Below are 23,486 nucleotides of genomic sequence, written 5' to 3' on the forward strand. Positions count from 1 at the left end.
AGCACCTCTGACTTAGGTCTTCCTGACTTCAGGCACAGCACTTTATCCACTGTGCCACATTGCTATCCTTATACTTTTCCCCTTCTACCCTCTCATTTCTTTTTCCATTATTCCTTCTTACTAGCTTCCTGTCATCCTAACTTTTTTTTTCCACTGACCACTCTCTTTTAATTTGTTATGTTTCAAAATTTGAGGTGTACCAAGAGACAATGATCTGAGCATAATCAATTTATTAGTTAGGCTAGCAGTAACCAACAAATTGGGTCAATGACCAAAGACCCTGAGGTAGGGCTCATCAATCTTAATACAGTTTTGGGGACTACAGAGTTCAGTAGGTGGAAAACAAGTTAAAAGAACTCAACATCATGAGTAGTGAAATCAATGCGATTGGTTACAGAGCTGAGACATGGGGGACAATATGATTGGTGGGAAATTGAGAACAAGGAGCTAGCAACAACCTCCTCCTTCCCTCCTGTGACTAAGAAATGTTCATTGTTTGAGTCTACCTACAAGTTTAGAAATAATAGACCAGCCTTCTTTGGATAACAAACCAGACATATTGTAAAGATACTAGACTAGACTCCCTGGGATCTACCCACATCCCTCAAGAACAGCAGATTTTCTTGAGGAAAAATATGATTAGCAGAACTGGATTTCTAAAATTAACTCATTACAAGCCAGCTTAATTCCTGAACTAAGTTCAGAGACAAAGAACCATGACTTAAGCAGTTACAGGACAAAATCAATTACCTATAAATAGAATCAATCAAAAGATGATGCAGAATCAATCCAATTATTGCAATTCCCACACCCCAAATGTTAAAAATGGCCCAGAGGCAAAATGAAGTAGCTGGATGGGGAGAGAAGTTAGAAAATCTGTGATTTTTTTGTTTCTTTAAGCTACAAGTTTCTTGAAGATTATACTAACAATAAATAATATTGGATGACATAACAGACATTTTATTTTAATTAATTAAAAGAGGCCATGTTTATCTTTATGTGCTAAACAGTATCATGAACACTTAATAAGTGTGGCCAACCTTACCATATCTACTCTGGTTGCCAAAAAAAAACTTACAGCCCAGTGAAGTCTTTACTCAGCATGTTCCTTAAACAGACAATCTGGGATTCCCTGTGTTCTGGGGACTAGCTGCAGTCACAATCCCACAGCTGATCATAATATCTCTTCTCCAGTGCCCCATGACTATCTGCGCTCTCTCAAGTTCAACCTCAAGGACACCTAGACAGTCTTCTTTTTCTCCTTCCATAGACTCCTAAAAAGTCTATACATAATCACTTGCCAAATTCTGAGTTTCCAGGGTGACACTTATGGGCTTTGTAAGGATGGGGTGGGGGTAGGTATATCAGTAAGATCCTGAACATGAAAAATATGTGGAATGGAATCATAGCAGAGTAGAAAGACAACTGGACTTGGAATCAGATGACCTAGCTTCAAACCCTGGTCCTGGAACTTATAAGCTATGTGACCTCCAATAATTCATTTAATGCCTCAACCTCAGTTTCTGTATCTATAAAATAGGGAGGTAACTAGATGAAGTCAAAGGTCCAATGCTGAATCTTTGATTCTGTAATCTATCTTAGAACTAGAAGGAGCCTTAGAAAGTCCCAGTAAATCTTTACCTTTACCACTACTATTCAGCTGTACACAGGGTGTCTCAAAAACCTTAATGCAGTTTTAACCTTTAATATATCCTATATGGTAGTGAGAGAATATTCAATATCTCTCAGTATTAATCTGTGAGCATTTATTGGGACTTACTGTTTCAGACATTGTACAAGTCATCAAAGATAGAACAACAAAAGTGAAATAGTCCCTATTCTTCTGGAACTAAATTCTTCTAGGTATATATCTACTATCTCATCTTATTTTAACAATAATTCTGTGAGATTGGTAGTCTCTATTTTACAGGTAAAGAAACCAAGGCTCAGACAAATTAAATAACTTACACAGGTTCACCTCACTAAAAAGTAGTAAAGCAAAGGTTCAAATACAAAGCCTTTGAACCATATTCCTTTGACTCTTTCCCTTATTCCATGGTTTCCTCTATAGAGAAATATGCCTACATTTTTACGAGGGTTAACTGTAGATTTTACTAGATTTTATCTAGAGCCAAGCTAAAGTAGCTTCACTGTCAGAAAGCCAAGTCAAAAACCAAGGAGAATGGTTCAATAAAAATAAAAGGTTAGAGTGGGAGTACATCACAGGGATTCTGCTTGGAAGAGAACCTGGCAGAGCTTTGATATAGTTTGTTATTGTTTCAGATGCTAATTTTCCTCCCTCTGTGGGGGTATCAAACTGGTTGCTATTTCTGGATTAATAAATCACACAAGGCATTTTTGTGCAAGCCCATAATAATTGTTTATGTTAATAATGCATGCTTGCTTGCTTTGAGAATACCATATCTGATGCTATCTGAAGATACAGAGAAATCTTAGGGGAAAGATAATCATTTTCATTCTTTCTCCTTCAAGAATGAGAAAACCCAAGGAACCTGAATACTCTCTGGTGCTTTACCCACACAAACTTCTCTAAATACTCCTCCCCAGCTCTCACCCCCAGGAAAAAATGCAATGTGATCTAGTTTAAATTCTCCACAAAGCAAGGGGAAATGAAGGAAAGTGGTTGAACTAGAAATCACCTAAGACCTTTTCTATCTTGGAAATCATAGCATCCAAAAAAAAAAATAAACAAAATATAAAATACCTCATTGGTAAAACAACTGACCTGGAAAATAGATCCAGGAAAGACAATTTAAAAGTTATTGGTTTACCTGAAAACATTCTGGAAAAAAAAAAAAGAGCCTGAACAACATCTTTTAGGAAATCATCAAGAAAAACTGCCCTGAGGTCCTAGAACAAGAAGGTAAAATTGTCATCAAAAGAATCCACTGATCACTTCCTGGAAGAGATCCCAAATTGAAAACACCAAGGAATACTGTAGCCAAATTCCAAAATTACCAGGTCAAAGAGAAAACATTGCAAGCAGCCAAAAAGAAACAAATTAAATATCATGGAACCACAGTCAGGATTACACAGGACATTGCAGCTTCTACATTAAAAGGTTGTAGGGTGTGGAATACAATATTCCATAAGGCAAAGGAATTTGGACTACAACCAAGGATCTACTACCCAGCAAAACTGAGCATAACCTTTCAGGGGAGGAGATGGAAATTCAATGAAATAGGGGACTTTCAAACCTTCCTGATAAAAAGTCCAGAGTTCAACAGAAAATTTAATCTGCAAATACAGATCTCAAAAGAGGCATAAAAAGGTAAACAGAAAAGAGAAAAAAACAACAGCATGTTATTAATAAGGGCAAACTGTTTACATCCCTGCAAGGGAAGATGACACTTGTAACTCTTGAGAACTGTATAGTTATTACAACATTTAAGAGGGGTATACATAAACAAAGATGGGGTATAAGGTGACTTTGATGTGATGATAAAAAACCCAATTAAGTGGTGAAAAGGGATTGTTCAGGGAGAAGAGGAATAGAGGAGGCAGAAAAGGGTAAATTGCATCACATGAAAGGCACAAAGATCTATTACATAGAGGGAAAGAAGAGAAGGAGATGAGCATTGACTGAAACTTACTCTCATCAGATCTGACTCAAAGAGGGAATAACATAATCAGGAATAGAAATCTAACTTACTCTATAGGAAGTAGGAAGGAAAGGGGGAAAGAAAAGGGAGGGGATGGATAGAAGGGTGGGAAGTAGTAGTAAGAGTAAAGGGGAAGAAAAGGGAGGGGACTAACAGAGGGGAGGGCAGACTGAGGGGGTTGGTGATCAAAAGCAAAACTCTAGTGAGGAAGAAAAGGGAGAAAGGTAATAGAAAAGCATAAATAGGGGGAGGGGAGGGAATTGGATGGAGAGAAAGACAAAGATAGTAACCATAACTGTGAATGTGAATGGGATGAACTCACCCATAAAATGGAAGTGGATAACAGAGTGGATTTAGAACGATAATCCTACAATATGTTGTTTACAAGAAACATAAAATTTGAACAAGTAAAGGTAAAAGGCTGGAGCAGAATATATTATGCTTCCGCTGAAGTAAAAAAAAAAAAAAGCAGAAATAGCAATCCTGATCTCAGACAAAGCAAAGACAAAAAAATAGACCTAACATAATAATGGATTAAATAGCTAAGGGGGGAAACTACATCCTGCTAAAAAGTACCATAGACAATGAAGTAATATCATTACTAAACATATATGCACCAAATGGTATAATATCCAAAATCTTAGAGGACAAGTTAAGGGAGTTACAGGAAGAAATAGACAATAAAACTACTAGTGGGGGACCTCAATCTCTCAGAACTAGATAAATCTAACAACAAAACAAACAAGAAAGAAGTTAAGGAGATAAATAGAATTTTAGAAAAGTTAGATATGGTTGACTTCTAGAGAAAATTGAATGGGGATAGAGAGGAATGTACATTTTTCTCAGCAGTATATGGCACCTACACAAAAACTGACCATATATTAGGGCATAAAGACCTCACAATCCACTGCAGAAAGGCAAAAATATTAAATGCATCCTTTTCAGATCATGAGGAAACAAAAATTATATGTAATAAAGAGTCATGAAAGCTAGACTAAAAATTTATTGGAAACTAAATAATCTAATCCTAAAGAATGAGTGGGTCAAATAACAAATAAGAGAAACAATTAATAACTTCATCCAAGAGAATGACAATAAGACAACATAACAAAACTTATGGGATACAGTGAAAGCAGTTCTTAGGGTAAGTTTTATATCTCTAAATGCTTACATGAATAAAATAGAGAAAGAAGAGATCAATGAATTGGGCATCCAACGAAAAAGCTAGAAAAAGAGCAAATTAAAAATCCCCAATTAAATACCAAATTAGAAATTCTGAAAACCAAAGGAGAGATTAATTAAAATTGAAATTCAGAAAACTATTGAACTAAGAAATAATACTAAAAACCAGTTTTATGAAGAAACCAATAAAATAGATAAACTTTTGGTCAATTTGATTTAAAAAAGAAAGAAAGAAGAAAATCAAATTACCAGTACCAAAAATGAAAAGGGTAAAGTCACCACCAATGAAGAAGAAAATTAAAACAGTAATTAGGAGCTATTTTGCCCAACTATATGACAATAAATTTGATAATTTTAGCAAAATAGATGAATATTTACAAAAACATAAATTACTCAATTAAAAGAAGAGAAAATAAAAACTTAAATAACCCCATTTCAGAAAAAGAAATTGAACAAACCATCAATGAACTACCTAAGAAAAAAATCTCCAGGGCTAAATGGATTTACAAGTGAATTTTATTAAACATTTAAAGAACAATTAATTCCAATTCTATATAAACTATTTTGGAAAATAATGGAAGAAGGAGTTCTACCAAATGCTTTTTATGATATAAATATGGTGCTGATACCTAAAACACAAAGAGCCAAAACAGAGAAAGAAAATTATAGACCAATTTCCCTAATGAATATAGATGCAAAAATTTTAAATAAAATATTAGCAAATAGATTACAGCAAATAGATTACAAATACAGGGCTGGTTCAATATTAAGAAAACGATCAGTATAATTGACCATATCAACAACAAAACTAACAGATATCACATGATTATTTCAATAGATGCAAGAAAAGCATTTGACAACATACAAAACCCATTCTCATTAAAAACGCTAGATAGGAGGAAACAAGGTGGTGCAATGGAAAGCACCTGCCCTGGAGTTCAAATCCAGCCTCAGACACCTAACACTAACTAGCCTAGGCAAGTCACTTAAACCCAATTGCATCACAAAAAAAAAACTATTAGATAGCATAGGAATAAATGGAGTCTTCCTTAAAATGACAGATAGCATCCATTAAAACCATCAGCAAGCATTATATGTTATGGGGATAAACTAGAAGCATTTCAAATAAGATTGGAGGTGAAACAAGGATGTCCATTATCACCACTGTTATTCAGTATTGTACTAGAAATGTTAGCTTTGGCAATAAAAGAAGAAAAAAATTGAAGGAATTATAGGCAAAGAAGAAACAAAGCTATCACTCTTTGCAGATGATATGATGATATACTTAAAGAATCTGAGAGAATGAAGTAAAAATTTACTTGAATTAATAAACAAATTTAACAAAGCTGCAGGATACAAAATAAACCAGCATAAATCATTGGCATTTCTATGTATTACCAACAAAGCCCAACAGCAAAAGATAGAGAAATTCCATTTAAAATTCATGTAGACATTATAAAATATGTGAAAGTCTACTTGCTGAAACAAATACAGGAACTATATGAACACAATTACAAAACATTTTCACACAAATAAAGTCAGATCTAAACAACTGGGAAATATCAGTTGCTCATTGGTAGGCTGAGCTAATATAATAAAAATGACAATTCTGCTGAAATTAAATTACTTATTCAGTGCTATACCAATCAAACTACCAAATATGATTTTATAGAGCTAGAAAAAAGAATAATAAAATTCATCTGGAAGAACAAAAAGTCCAGAGCAAATTAATGAAAAGAAAGGCAAGGGAAGATGGCCTAGCTGTACCAGATCTTAAATTGTATTATAAAGCAGCAACCATCAAAACTAATTGGTACTGGCTAAGAAATATAGTGGTGGATCAGTTAGGTTAGGTAGGCAAGACACAGTACTCAATGACTATAGTAATCTGTTCTTTGATAAACCCAAAAACCCCAGCTTCAGGGTTAAGAACTCACTATTTGACATAAACTGCTGGAAAACTGGAAAAGTATGCAAAAACTAGGCATAGACCAACATCTTGCATCCTATACCAAAATAAAGTCAAAATGGGTACATGATTTAGATATAAAGGCTGATACTATAAGCAAACTGGGAGAGCAAAAAATAGTTTACCTGTCAGATCTATGGAGAAGGGAAGAATTTATGATCAAACAAGAGATAGAGAACAGTAATAAATGCAAAATGCATGATTTTGATTACATTAAATTGAAAATTTTTTGCACAAAGACAATGCAACTAAGATTAGAGGGGAAGCAGAAAGTTGGGAAACAATTTCTACACCCACTGTTTCTGATAAGGGCCTCATTTCTAAAATATACAGAGAACTGTGTTGAATTTATAATAATACAAGTCATTTCCCAGTTGAGAAATGGTCAAAGGATATAAACTAGTAGTTTTCAGAGGAAGAAATTAAATCTGTCTATAGTCATAAGAAAAAATGCTCTAAATTACTATTGATTAGAGAAATGCAAATCAAAACAACTCTGAGGTACCACATCACACCTATCAGAGTGGCCAACATGACAAAATAGGACAATGATAAATGTTGGAGAAGATATGGGAAAATTGGAACACTAATGCACTGCTGGTGGAGTTGTGAACTGATCCAACCATTCTGGAGAGCACTTTGGAACTATGCCCAAAGGGCTATAAAAATGTGCATACCCTTTGACCCAGCAATAACACTTCTAGGGCTGTATCCTGAAGACATAAAAATTAGAAAGTACCCAAGTATACAAAAAATATTTACAGCAGTTCTTTCTGGGGTGGCAAAGAATTGGAAATTGAGGGGATGCCCATCAATTGGGGAAGAGCTGAACAAGTTCTAAGTATATGAATGTAATAGAATACTATTGTGCTATAAAAAATGATGAGCAGGTAGACTTCAGAAAAACCTGGAAAGACTTAAATGAACTGATGCAGAGTGAAATGAGTAGAACCAGTGTAACATTGTACACAGTAACAGCCACATTGGGCAATGACAGACTTTGATAGACTTAGCTCTTCTCAGCAATTCAAGGATCTGAGACAACTCCAAAAGACTGCCAATGGAAAATGCTATCCACATCCAGAGAAAGAACTTTGGAGTCTGAATGCAGATGGAAGCATACTATTTGCTCTCCTTTTCTTTTGTTGTTTTGTTTTGTTTCTTCTCTCTTGTGATTCCTCCCATTAGTTCTAATTCTTCTTTACGTCATGACTAATGTGAAAATATGTTTACTACGAATGTGTAAGTAGAGCCTATATCAGATTGTATGTCATCTTAGAGAGGGGAGAAGGGAGAGAGGGGGAGAAAATTTAAAACTCAAAATTTCTTGGAAGTGAATGTAGGAAATTAAAAATAATTAATTATATTAAAAATAAAATTAAAAAAACAAAAAAGAAATCTTAGCATTCCAATACTGTGTTGGATTAAGGTCTTCTTACCCAAATTAAGATAAAAAATCAGGCCTATTCTTATCTAGTGCATTTTCTGTATGAAAAAACAAAATCTGTCATCCTCAAAATTCAATTTTTAAGCTTTCTTTCTCTTTCCCAATCATTTTTTATTTCTAGTAATTTTTCCAATGGTACACTTGAAAACTATTTATGGTGGGTTAGCTTCCTATTGGTCTATCTGTCACTTGAACATGTGCATTTCTCAAAGACTCTCTCTTTCCTGAAGGATTTGACAATGTATTATGTCATTGTTCGATTCTGTCACAACTTTTCTGAGGTTAAGTAGTGGCTGGGTGATAGATGTCTTTTGGCTTTTTTCTCAGCTAAGAGGTATACCAGTTGTGATGATGTGTTTATGTGCTCCAGATGTGCATGTACTCTTGAGACATACATGTGTTGTGTCCTGCATGGAATCTAGACTTTTAGTCATGGAAGTATCCTGTCAAGTGAGGTTTTGTATACTGCTAATTATCATCCTTTTTCTCTTCTGCCCAACACATTCAAATTTCTTGAAAAAGCCATCTACAATAGCTAAATCCTCTCACTTTCTTCTTAAACCTTTACAATCTGACCTCTGACATTATTCAAGTGAAACTGCTCTCTCCAAAGTTAGTAATGATTTCTTAGCTTCCAAATCCAATGGCCTTTCCTCAATCTTCATTCTCTTTAACCTCTCCTCAGCCTTTAACACTGTTGGCCACTCTCTCATTGATATTCTCTTCTCTTTTAGGTTTTCAGGGACACAGTTCTTTCTTGGTTTTCCTCCTACCTATCTAACATTCCTTCTCTGTCTCCTATGCTGGATCCTCCTCCACAATCATACCCTCTAACCATAGGTGTCCCTCAGGGTTCTGTCTTAGATCCTCTTCTCTACTTCACTTAGTGATCTCAACAGCTCCTATGGGTTTATCAATACTGATGATTTTCACATCTACTTAATCTATCCAAATTTTTGTGCTGACCTCCAATTTTGCGTCTCTAACTGCCTTTCAGACATCTCAAATTGGATGTCCAGTGGACATCTGGAACTAATATGTTCAAAACAGAACTCATTATCCTTCCACCTGACTACCCCCCTCTTCTGCCTTCCCTATTACTATGGAGGGTAACACCATCCTCCCAGTACCTCAGCTTGAAACCTAGGGCTAATACTGGATTTGTCACTATCTCTCACCCTTCATATCCAAACTATTGCCAGGGCCTGTCTATTTCACCTTCATAACACCTCTTTTTTATTTTTTTTTTAATTTTGGAGGCAATGGGGGTTAAGTGACTTGACCAGGGTTCACACAGCTAGCTAGTAAGTGTCTGAGTCCAGATTTGAACTCAGGTTCTCCTGACTCCTGGGTCAGTGCTTTATCCACTGCACCACCTAACTGCCCTTACATACCTCTTGAATATGTCTCTCCTATATGCCTCGTTTTCTTCTCTGACACTACTACCACTTGGGCTTTCATCATCTCATACCTAGATTACTACAAAAGCCTGGTGGTGGATCTGTTTGCCTCAAATCTCTTCCCACTCAAACCATCTGCAATTAGTCACTACAGTGATTTTCCTAAAATATAGGTCTGATATGTAACCTCTCTACTCAATAAACTCCAATGGCTTCTATTGACTATGGGTACAAATACAATATGCTCTATTGGGCATTCAAAGCCCTTCATAACCTAGCCCCCTCCTACCTTTACAATCTTCTTACACCTTAATCTCCATACTCTGATCCAGTTACACTGGCCTCTTGGCTGTTCTGCAAACAAGACACTCTATCTCTCAGCTCCAGGCATTTCCTCTGATTTTGCCTCCTGCATGGAGTGCTTTCCCTCCTCCACTCTATTGACCTCCTTGGCCTCCTTTAAATCTCAGAAAAATCTCACTTCCTACAGGAAGCCTTCTCCAATCCCTCTTAATTCCAGTGCTTTCCTCTGCTGATTATTCCATTTTTCCTGTATATAGCTTGTTTTATATATTTGTTTGTATGTTTTCTCCCCCATTAGATTGTGACCTCCTTGAGAGCAGGAATTATTTTTTGCCTTTTTTTGTGTCCCTAGCACTTAGAACAGCACCTGGCTCATAGTAAGTCACTTAATAAATGTTTATTAAATTAAACTGAATTGAATTGTGACTATATGGGAATGCAACACTGGATCCTGGCATTTTGCTCATTGACTCTCTGCTCCTAACAGACTGATAAAACATTGCTGATGTTCTTGCTGGTGGTCATGGGTAGTGTTTGCTGTGCCAATCAGAATAAAGCTAGTACCAAAAATGAAGACTATGTGAAAGGAAAGTGATGACCAGTGAGGTTTCTCCCCCAGCACTCTGCCCCTGCAGTGGAGGGATGGAAGCAGCTGCCACTAACAGCCTCATTGTTGTGAAATTTTGCCTTGACTCCTCTCACGAGGAGCAAGAGCCTAACCAGAAGTCTAAAGATGGCACAGCCAACTGCTTTCTGCATGATCTCTATCCCTCTCATTCTCTGTTATTTCATTGTTATCATTTACTAACCTTTTATATAAAAAACTAGTGACCACTAATTCTTGTTGCACAATTAATTAATATTAATCATACAACACTAATAGAAGTTTGGTGAAATGGCTAAATATTATTAGAAAGTAGGAGACATATTTCACAGGGAGAGGGTAAAGTTAGTAATGACCTACCCCCATCCAGGAAATCATAAATATTTTGGTATCACTCTGTGATGATATTTTTATGCAGTTCAAGTTCAAAAGCAGAAGTTGTAAGCAGAAAGAAAATAACACCAAAAGTTAATCAAAAACTCTTTGATATAGCAGCATAGCTTTGCAAGTGAAGGATCTGAGAATGGGGGAGAAGATGAGGAAAGGGCAATCTCATATACCTTCTGATTTACCCATGGGTGAAGATTATAATTGAGTGCACCCTATGCCTTTTGTCTTGACCCACAGTAACCTTTATGTGCCCCAACCCCTCTGAGATTAACCAGATTTATAAAGGAGTCCTCATTGCCCTTCACCCATTCAACAGCCACCTATGAATGCATGCCTGAATGCAGGCATGTATATACAAATATAAATATGTGTGAAAATGTGTGTGCATGTGTATGTGTGTATGTATTTCTGTGTGTTTATGTGTTTATATGTGAGTATGTATATGTACCACACATAAAGGCAGCTAACTGCCTTAGTGGATAGAGTACTGGACTTGGAGTCAGGAAGACTTGAGTTCAAATCTGACCTCAGACACTCACTAGCTGTGTGACCCTGGGAAAGTCACTTAACCTATATTTGCCTTAATCCACTGAAGAAGGAAATGGAAACCACTCTAGTAGCTTTTCCAAAACAACAACAACAACAACAACAACAACAACAACAACAACAACAATATGCATGTATGTATATGTATGTGTGTGTGTTTTATGTCTGTTTTGTATATGTATGTATGTATGTATGTGTATATATATATATATATATATTTATATATGTTTGTGTGTGTTTGTATAGTGAGAGACAAGTTGTGAAATACATTTGAACCATCTCCTTTGACTGGTTCAAAAGGTAACTGAACTGGTAGCTACAGACCGGTGTTTGTTCTTTTCTTAGTTCAAGTCAGAACTAGTGGACCAAATGGCCCTCCAAAGATGAGTAGGGCCTATCTAGCCATTCACAGATAGGTAGAAATGTCCATTTATTAAAAAAAAAAAAAGTTCATAGCCTCTTGAACATTATTTTAATAGAATGTATGTACTTATCTAATTTGTGAACTTAAGTCAGCATAAATACTTTGTTTGAGTGTCATACCAATTTCGTTAATTAACAAAAAGAGTTTCCAAAGAATTACCTACCTGCAGGTGCTACTTTTCTGCATAACGTCAGCTCGATGATATCCAGAGAGTTTACAAAAACCGTCATTACTATAAACTATAGGCCAGTCCACAATCTGGGCATTTCCCAGTAAAAAACTTGATTCTAAAGAGGAAATAAGAAAGGAAAATTACTTTGCTGAAAATGGAGTCAAAGTCTTTGGGTTCAAATCCTGATTTCTACTTGTTATCTATATCTGTATGATTTTGAGAAAATAACAGCTTTATAGGCCTTCAGCTTCCTCATCTATAAAAGGAGAAGGAATGGCTTAAATGATCACTGAGGTCCCTTGCATTTCTAAATCTAAAATTCTATGATCTATAAAATAATTTAAGGGGTTATTTGACAAAATACCAAGATCATTTGTAGTATGGGTTTATTAATCATCCATTATTCCATGCAACATATATTTTAAAATCATGTTATCATTTGGATAAGTAAATGGCTGATTTGTATACATAAGAACTCTTTTTACAAAAAAAAAAAAGATAGTTTTCAAAGTCTGTGTGCATTCAATCATGTCATTAAACTGTTAAATTAAAGCATATGTTAGTCAGATAGTTGATAAAATGGATAGAGTACAGGACTTGAATTTGCCCTGGGCAAGTAACAATCTCTTTCAACCTCAGCTTCCTCATCTGTAAAATGAAATTAATAATAGAACCACAAAGTTGTAGTAAGGATTAAATGAGTTAGCATATATAAAGTATTTTGCAAATCTTAAAGAACTACATAATTGCTAGCTATCATTATTATTATTATTATTATAACCATTAACTGTTATCTATTGCAATAATTACACTTAAAATAAAAGGTTTATTGAGCCAAGATGGCAGAGAAAATGCAGAGATCCACACGAGCTTTCTTCAAAACCCCTCCAAAAAAACTTTAAACAGTGCCTTTAAAAATATTCTGGAGTGGGAGAACCCACAAAAGGACAAGGTGAAATAATTTTCAGCCCAACAACTTAGAAGGTAGACAGGAAAGATCTGCTGCACCAGGGTGAGAGTGGAGCACAGTCAAGTACAGGCTGCACACCACAAACCAGCAGTAGGCTTTGGGGGCTCCTGAATGATTCATGGAAGTGACAGTCTCTAGACATCTCAGCCCACAGATGATAAGGAGGTCAGACAAGTGGTCAAAAGGAGATTACAGGGTCCTTTTGCTTTCACCAGAATCAGGACTCTATTACATGGCACATGTTTGGAACTAGGTTGCAGTCCTAGAGTGAGGAAGAACACTACCATACCAGAGCTTGTGGCCACAGGAGAGCTGGGAACCTGGTCACAGTTCCAGGACAGAAAAGAGTATTTGTGGTCACTCACAGATCAGAGCACAGCACCAATAAAGTAGTAAACACATCTCTCCCTAGATCATACCACCTTGGAAGAACAAAAACCTTACAGGTCCCCAGAATTCTTTGTGAAACACCTGCACAGAAAACCTGAAGCTTTGGACAGTGTTCCCTCCACTTTAGCATAGAGTCAAAAGTCAAGACCTAGGCTGAAAAAATGAGCAAAAGGTAGAAAAAATCCTAACTATAGAAAGTTACCATGATGACAAGGAAGGTCAAAACACATGCTTGGAAGAAGACAACAAAGCCAAAAGTGCTACATCAAAGCCTCAAAGAAAAAAAAATATGTATTGGTCTTAGGCCATGGAAGAACTCAAAAATGTTTTTTAAAATCAAGTAAGAGAGATGAAGGAAAAATTGGTAAAAGAAATGAAAGTGGTGCAAGAAAATAATGAAAAAAGAGTCAACACCTTGGTAAAAGAGACACAAAAATACTGAAGAGAACAATACATTAAAAAACAAAATAGGCCAAATGGTAAAAGAGGTACAAAAATCCAATTAAGAGAAGAATGCCTTGAAAAATAGGATTGACCAAATGGATGTACAAAAATTCACTAATGAAAGAACTCCTTAAAAATAGAATTCATCAAATGGAAAGAGGTACAAAAGATCACTGAAGAAAATAATTTGTTAAAAATTAGAAATAGGGGCACAGATAAGTGGCACAGTGGATAAAGCACCAGTCCTGGAGTCAGGAAGAACAGTTCAAATGAAGCCTTTGACACTTAACATTCACTAGCTGTGTGACCTGAGAAAGTCACTTAACCCCATTGCCTAGCCAAAAAAAAAAAAAAACCAATTGTCCAACCTACAATAAATAAAGCAGCTAGGTGTCACAGTGGCTCCAGGCTTGGAGTCAGGAGGACCACACTTACCAGCTGTGTGACCATAGGCAAGTCACTTAACCCCTATTGTCTCATCAAAAAAAATTAGAAATAGGCAAGTGAAAGCTAATGACTTTATGAGACATCAAGAAACAATCAAAAAAATCAAAAGCATAAAAAATTAGAAGAAAATGTGAAATATCTCATTGAAGAAACAACTGACCTGGAAAATAGAACAAGAACAGATAATTTGATAATTGTTGGACTACCTGAAAATTGCTATCAAAAAAAGAGCCTAGACATCATATTTCAAGAAATTATCAAGGAAATATTATGCTATTCCAGAACCAGGGAGTAAGACAGAAATTGAAAGAATCTACCAATTCATCTCCTAAAAGAGATCCCAAAAATGAAAACTCTCAGGAATATTATAGCCAAATTCCAGAGATCCCATGTTAAGAAAAAAATATTGCAATTAGCCAGAAAGAAATAATTCAAATATCATGGAGCCACAGTCAGAATAACATAAGATATGGCAGCTCTTACACTAATCAGAAAGGCAAATGAGCTCGGATTACAACCAATTCATAGACAGAAGGCATGGTGAGATAATTATCTAAAAAAATAAAATTAAGGGGTGAGAAAGAGAAATTCATTGGAAAATGGGCAAAGGGAGAAGTAAAATGAGGTAAGTTACCTAACATAAAAAAGACACAAAAGAACTTTTACAGTGGAAGGGAAGATGGAGGATGTGGGCAGAGGGACACTTGAATCTTACTCTCATTGGAATTGACTAAAAGAGGTAATAATATACACATCAATTGGGCATAGAAATCTATCCTATTCTACAGGGACAAAGGAAGAGAAAGGATTAGAAAAGGGGGAAGATTGATAGAAGGGAGGTTGAATTGGGGAAGGTGATAGAAAAAAACATTTTTGATGATAGACAGGGCAAAAAGAGAGAGAATAGGATAAATGTGGAGAAGTGGAATGGAGGGAAACAAATATATTTTTAGTAATCATAACTGTGAAAAAAATTTGGAGCAAGTTTCTCTCATAAGGACCTCATTTCTCAAATATCTAGTAAACTGAGTCAAATTTCTAGAAATAAGAGTCATTCCTCAATTGATAAATGGTCAAAGGATAGGAACAGGCAGTTTTCAGACAAAGTAATCAAAGCTATGTATAGTCATGTGAAAATATGCTCTAAATCACTATTGATTAGAGAAATGTTAATTAAACAACTCTGAGCTACCACCCCACACCTATCAGATTGGCTAATATGACAGAAAAGGAAAATGACAAATTTTGGAGGGGATGTGGGAAAATTGAGACACTAATGTACTGTTGGTGAAGTGGTATACTGATTCAACCATTCTGTGAAGCAATTTAGAACTATTTCCCATGAGCTATATTCCTTTTGACCATGCAATACTTCTACTAGGTCTGTATCCCAAAGAATTTTAAAAAAAGAAGAAAGAAAAAGACCTATGTCTCCAAAAATATTAATATCAGCCCTTTTAGTGGTGGAAAAGTATTGAAAATTGAGGGGATTGTCCATCAATTGAGGAATGCATGAACAAGTTGTTGTATATGATTGTGATTGAATACTATTGTGCTATAGAAAATTACAAGCAGGTTGCTCTCAGAAAAAAAAAAACTGGATAGACTTGCATGAACTAATCCAAAGTGAAATGAGCAGAACCAGAAGACCAGTGTATATAGCAACAGCCATATCGTATGATGATCAACTGTGAATGACTTAGCTATCCTCAGCAATGCAATGATCCAGGACAATTCTGAAGGACTTATGATGAAAAATGCTATCCATGTCCAGAGAAGGAATTGATTTAGTCTCAAATGCAGATCAAAACACACTTGCTCTTTATTTTCTTTATTTTTCTTGGAGAGGGGTAGGGTCCATGTTTTCTTTCACAACATGATTAACATGGAAATTTAAAAAATAATGTGATTTGCTCATCAAAAAAAAAAGATTAAAGGTTTATTAACAGTAAGTTTGTTCTGCCTACCCAAACTGAGACTGCTTAACTTCAGAATATGGGCAAACAAGATCATTACTTTGGAGTAGCTAAAACCAATGGCATGGGTCATCAAATTGATACTCTTTGGAGCTAGTTTTTAAATACCATTTCTTTTTCTTTTTAAAGAATAAATGATTCACGTATATCATGTTTTCAGCACACACACCATTTGGGATTGTCAGTGTAATAAATAAAGAAGCCATCGCCACTCTAATTTTCAGATACTACATGATTTTCTGCTGGATATGAAGAGGAAGATTAAGTTAATTTGTAGGGAATAATATTCAAAATGCTTGTTTTTTGTCCCAACTATGATTTCAAAGCCTAAGGTTTTAGAATCCATATTATTTATTAGGTGGCTCACATAGTAAATATGTTATGTAAATTTGTTTTTCAACAACAAGGATATGAGAAATAACTAGAGGGAGATTCTTAAACAAACAAGGAATGGAGAGAAGTGTTCACAAAAGATTAAATAGGTTAATTTAATAACTTGAACTTAAAATTAATGTATAAATAAAATTAATCCAACTAGAATTAAAAGAAAAGTAAGAGTTTGGGGAGGGGGTGATCTTGACATCAAGTATCTCTGATAAAGGTCTAATATCCAAGGAAATCTAATACAAATATGTGATAAAATTATTTCGCAACAAATAAGTGGTTAAAGGATATTAACAAACTATTATCAAATTATAAATAATTTAAAAACCATATGAAAGACCACTACAAATCATTAATAATAAGAGAAATGCAAATCAAAATAACTCTCACATTTCACCTCATCTGGCAAAATGGCAAAGATAACAAAAGTTAGGAATGGTTGATGTCAAAGGAGTGGTGGAAATGCAAATACACTAAAATAATGTTGGTGGAGATGTGAATTGGCACAACTGTTCTGTAAAACAATCTCAAATTATGCTAAGAAAGTTATCAAAATGTTGATAATCATTAAGTCAGAGAGCTTACAGCTAAACATATACCCCCAATGACAAAAAAGAAAGGTTCCACATATGCCAAATATTTAAAACAGTAATTTTTGTAGTTGCAAATAACTAGAAACAAAGTAGATGATCTTCAACTGGAGAATATCAAAAGAAAATAATTTAGTGACTTAATGTAATGAAATATTACTACACTGTACCATTGAAATAATGAAAATGAAGGATTCAGATAAGTATGAGAAGACTTACTTGAACTAATATAAAGTGAAATAAGCAGACTCAGAAAAATATATACATGATGACTTCAACAATATGAATGGGAAGAAAAATATAAATAGAGAAATCAAAACTGTGAAATTATCATGGTAGGGGATGCCCCCCCCAAAAAAAGATATGAAACTATATCTCCCACCTCTCTTTGCAGAGATGGAGGACTATGGATATATATATATGGAGGGTTTTGTCCAGGCCCTACTTTAACCCCACTGAAATATGTACCCTAAGAATAGTGAGCATAATAAGAATTTAAGTGAGAACAAAAAAAAAAAACAAGATTGTGAAATAGAGAAAAGAGAGAAAGTTAGAAAAAAATAACGTTGGAAAATATAAAACAAATATGTTTCAAATCATATAGACCTTGTCTGGGCTATTACTAGAGCAACCCCCAGAGCTGTCATGGCATCCAGTATTTTATGACAAGAGCCATTAAAGGGAGAGGGATCATTGCTCCTCTGACCAAGTAAGACCTTCACATTGCAGGGTGAAATCAGAACCTGAAAGAGTCTTATGGTGAGAGAAAAGAAAGAGACAGGGATAGTCATGAGTAGTTTTCACACTGACTGCAACTGTTATGGTGCCCTAAATTGCTTGTACTGTGTTTGACAACTGTGTCCTAATTCCACTTTCTGGTATTAAATTGGTTATTTTCACCCTCTCTATGTCTGAGGTTAGGACAGCTTGCTCAAATTGCTGGAATAGTGTGAAACAATGCTTAAAACATCAGACTTGATTGATGAATTGGTTAGTTTTGTTTAATTGTTTTTTAACTTTTTTATTGTCTGTCATTAATGGAAACTTTCAGAGAGAGCGGAGGAAGGGATATATTGGAAAACACAAGTAGAACAAAAATAAAATGTCAGTTGAAAGTGTTTTAAAAAGGCAAAGAGAAATCAGGGGAAAGCAGGAAGAAAAAGATATTTGCACATTCAAGATTTCTCCAAGAAAAAAAGACTGTCTCAGTTGGCTGTTCTACTGCTAAGCTCATTCATACTTCCATTAATTAAGATTCAAGTCAATTCCAAATCCATGTTTGTGATAATGATCTCCAAATGGTAATGTTCAACTAAAAATGTAACACTTCTAAACATATTTACACTTGGACCAAATTTGAATCTTCTAAGAGTAATTTCTTCCATTAAAGTGATTTAATCCAATTAATTTCTTAGCTTCCCATGCAAATGTTAAAGGTAATTTACCAAGTTTTCAGTGGGCACAGGATTCAGAATTCCTTACATAGATTCACAGAGTCAAATGCAAAGACGATTATGAGTGAAGATAGTGATATGCAAGATAAGTACTGATCAGAAGCCAGTAACTTCACCATTCTTAACTTCTCAGTCTCCCTACCCCCTCTTCAGTTAATTCAAGAATTCCTCAAAGGTTACAAATAAGAAGAGTGATAGACAGATGGTAGATGGATAGATAAGTAGATAGATAGATGATAGATATAGATATACATGCACATACATATGTGTGTGATGTATGTATATGTATATATACACACATGAAAATATAATGTAGAGAATACATGCATACACACACACACACACACACACACACACAGTATGGATACATGTAAAGGAAACCAAATGGTATCATTTGTCTTATCAATAAAAAATGTCAAGGATTTCTAGGAGTCCAGATGGTGGAGTAAGCAGTAAATCGCTGCAGCTGTCCCATATTCACCTACAAACAACTACAAAATGACACCCCAAAACAAATCTTGGAACAACAGAACCAGCAAAATTATGGAGTGAAACAATCTTTTAGCCCCAGAAACTTGGAAGATCAGCAAGAAAGATTCATCTCACTCATGCAAAAGGACAGGAAGTGTCCCAGCAATCTAACAGGAAGCCCCATCTCAGCAAACCAGCAGGAGATACCAAGCCCCAGTGTGGTGGAGCAGGCAAACACCAACACCAGGACCCCTCAGGATAGCCAAGGGAACTGGCAGACTCCAGCTCCAAGAATCACTAATGAGGGACCTCAACTGTCTCCTCTTACAATTTGATAAATCTAACCCAAAAAATCAACAAGAAATAAACTAAGGAGGTAAATAGAATAATAGAAAAGCTAGATGTGACTGACCTTTGGCATGATTTAGACATAAAGGGTGACACTGTAAGCAAAATAGAAGAGCAAAAGGTAGTCTACATGTCAGATCTATTGGGAGGGAAAGAATTCATAACCAAACAAGAAATAGAGAGCATTACAAAATGTAAAATAGATAATTTTGATTATATTAAATTAAAAAGCTTTGCTGCAAACAAAATCAATGCAACAAAGATTAGAAGGAAGGTAGAAAGACAGGAAACAATCTTTATAGAAAGTGTCTGTGATAAAGGCCTCATTTCTCAAATATAGAGGGAACTGCATCAAATTTACAAGAATACAAATCACTCCCCAATTGATAAATGACCAAATGATATGAACAGGCAGTTTTCAGATGAAGAAATCAAAGATATCTATAGGCATATGAAGAAATGTTCTAAATCACTTTTGATTAGAGAAATGTGAATTAAAACAATTCTGAGATACCAACTCACACCTATCAGATTGGCTAATATGACCCAAAAAAAAAGGAAAATGATAAATACTGGAGACAATGTGGGAAAATTGGAACACTAATGCATTGTTGATGGAGTTGTGAATTAATCCAACCATTCTGGAAAGCAAGTTGGAACTATATCTAAAGGGCAACCAAACTGTGCATACCTTTGACCTAGCAATACCACTTCTAGGCCTGTATCCCAAAGAGTTCATTAAAAGAGGGGGAAAGACCTACATGTGCAAAATATTTATAGCAGCCCTTTTGTGGTGTCAAAACACTGGACATTGAGGAGGTGCCCATCAATTTGGGAATGTATGCACAAGCTGTGGAATGTGAATGTAATAGAATACTATCGTGCAATAAGAAGTGATGAACAGGCAGATTTCGAAAAATCTGGAAAGACTTGTGTAAACTGATGCAAAGTGAAATGAGCAGAACCAAGAAAATACTGTACACAATATGAGAAACACTGTGTGACAATCAACTATGAATGACTCAGTTCTTCTTAGCAACATGATGATCCAAGACAAGTACAAAGGATTCATGAAGGAAAATGCTTTCCATATCCAGATAAAGAACAGATGGATTCGGAATGCTGATCAAAGCATATTTTTCACTTATTTTATTCTTTTTTGTGTTTTTTTTTCCTTTTAATCTGTTTCTTCTGTAACAACTGGAAATATCTTCTTTCACATGGAAATATTTGTACATGAATTCACAGGTATAAATTGTATCAAGTTGCTTACCATTCTCAGAAGAGGGGAGGAGAGGGAAGGAGAGAAGGAGGGAGAAAAACTCAGAACTCAAAATCTTGTAAAAATAAATGCTAAAAATTTTCTTGACAAATAATGAGGGGAAAAAATAGAATGCTATTTAAAAAACTTTAAATGTCCTTGAATGTAACTTTAAATTAAAGTTATCCCTTAAAGACTGGTCAGAGCTAAAGAGATTTGTTATTAATATTTAGTTGAATAAAATTTAATTCAATTTGTTGGATATTTTCTAATCATATTCAGGGGTTCTGTTAGCAGAGGAGGAGGGGAAGATGAAACTTACTCTTGCGTGTAATTTTGATTTTAAAAAGTAAAGTGCAAAGACAAGATTTTGGTATAAAAATTCATCTTTTGGTAAAAATTATTGGGAAAGCTGGAAAGCAGTATGGAAGAAACCGGACATAGATCAATATCTCACAACATTTAGCAAGATAACGTCAAAATGGATACATGACCTAGATATAAAGAGAGATTTTATAAGAAAATTAGAAGAACATGAAACATAGTACTTCTCAGACTTATGGATAGGTGAACAATTTAAAATAAACCAGAGACAGAGAATTCAAAGTTGGGTGTAAAAATGGATAATTTTGATTACATTAAATTAAAAGGTTTTATACAAATAAAACAAATGCAACCAAGATCAGAAGGAAAGCAGAAAATTGGAGGAAAATTTTAAAGATGTTTTATCAAATGAAGGTCTCATATCTAAAATACATAAAGAACTTTGTCAAATATATAAGAATACGAGTCGTTCTCCAATTGATAAACGGTCAAAGGATATGAACAGGCAGTTTTCCAATGATGAAATTAAAACAAGTGACAAATGTTGGGGAGGATATGGGAAAATTGGTACACTGATTCATTGTTGGTGGAATTGTGAACTGATCCAACCATTTTGGAGAGCAATCTGGAATTATGCCCAAAGCCCCTTTGACCCAGCAACACTACAGTCTCTTTCCAAAGATAATTAGGGTCCCAAATATGTTTATAGCAGCTCTCTTTGTGGTGGCAAATAATTGGAAATTGTAGGGATGCTCGTCAATTGGGGAATGGCTGAGCAAGTTGTGGTGCATGAATGCAATGGCATATTACTGTGGTATAAGAAATGATATACTCAATGAACTTACAAAAACATGGAAAGACTTGCATGAAATAATGAAGAGCAAAATGAGCAGAACAACCAAGAGAACATTGTATACAGCAACAGCAACATTGTTTGAAGAATGACTTTGAGCAAATAGGTTATTTTGTCTATTTCAAATACACAAATCAACTATAAAGTACCTATGAAGAAAGACTATCTGCATCCAGAGAAAAACTGGTAAATAGAAGTATATATGGAAAAGTTTTACATGTATACCTATTAATGTGCAATGGTAGCCACCTCTAGAATGGGGAGCAGGTGGAGAGGGAAGAATAAAAAGGAAAAGAAAAAATAGAAATTTACATGATAATTTTGTTGTACATTTGCAGTTTCATATGCAATCATCTTTTTATTGTACTGTGTTATGGAAATGCTTGTTTTATTCCTTAAACTAAAAATAAAATAATCTTTTAAAGTACCAAAAGCTGCCACTACACATCCCATTATCATTCCCCCCCCTCAAAAAAAAAGACACTGTACTGCCATGTATCTGAAATTTGAAATTACCAAAGCAAAGAAAGTTTTTACTATAAAAAAAATTGCTTAAAAAATTTAAAAAAATTTAAGATCTGTTTTTCCCCCTTGCTTCTTTGTTCTATAATTTACCATGGCCAAAGAATTTATCACATAAGAGTATACTTATCTAGATGGGCTCCACATATACCAAAATATTTATAACAATTAGACTTGGTCTATCACTAGAAGTAGTCAAAGAAAATTTCATCTTGGTAAACCCTGCCAGACCTTGTGCTTCTTTAGAATCACCTTTGAAAACCTAGTCACCTCCATGCCAAGATGAACCATTGAAATAAAACTTTGTGGATAAGAAGATATGGCTAGGTTGCAATCTGAATTGGTGAAGGAATATCCACATTGAAGACATCATGAATAAGTATCAAAGAATAAGTATGTCCTATGTTATGTTAAGAGAAGCATTTTTAGGGAAAAATATTGCTACCAGTAGTGATTACATTAGGTAGTTCAACTGGCAGTGAAGCAAGCCCCCTTGGTTATTGGAGAGATTGCCAAACACCCACTGTTTAGTAAAAGAAATATTTCAAAAGAAACGCAGCTTCCAAGGAGGGGGAGATAACCTCACCCAATGCAGAAATTATCTAAGTGGCACAGTGCTGGACCTGAAGTCAGAAACACTCCTCCTGAGTTAAAATCTGGCCTCACACATTTACTGGCTATGTGACTCTGGGCAAGTCATTTAACTCTGTTTTCCTCAGTTTCCTCATTTATAAAATAAGCAGAAGGAAATGACAAAACACTCCAGTATCTCTGCCCAAAAAAACCCAAATAGGATCTCAAAAACTCAGACATGACTGAAAATGACTGAACAGTACATAGACTTCCAAAGCACCTTAAAGATAATGTTATTCATTGACTACCTGGTCAGGAATCCTCTCTAATATCTCTGACAAGTGCTTATCCATTTTCCACCCAAAAGCACCTCTCCCCAAACCCCTAGTTAACAGGAAAATCTAGACTCTCCAAATCAG

This window comes from Phascolarctos cinereus, unplaced genomic scaffold (genome assembly GCF_003287225.1).
Source record: "Phascolarctos cinereus isolate Bilbo 61053 unplaced genomic scaffold, phaCin_HiC Scaffold_3;HRSCAF=262, whole genome shotgun sequence".
Taxonomy (NCBI): domain Eukaryota; kingdom Metazoa; phylum Chordata; class Mammalia; order Diprotodontia; family Phascolarctidae; genus Phascolarctos; species Phascolarctos cinereus.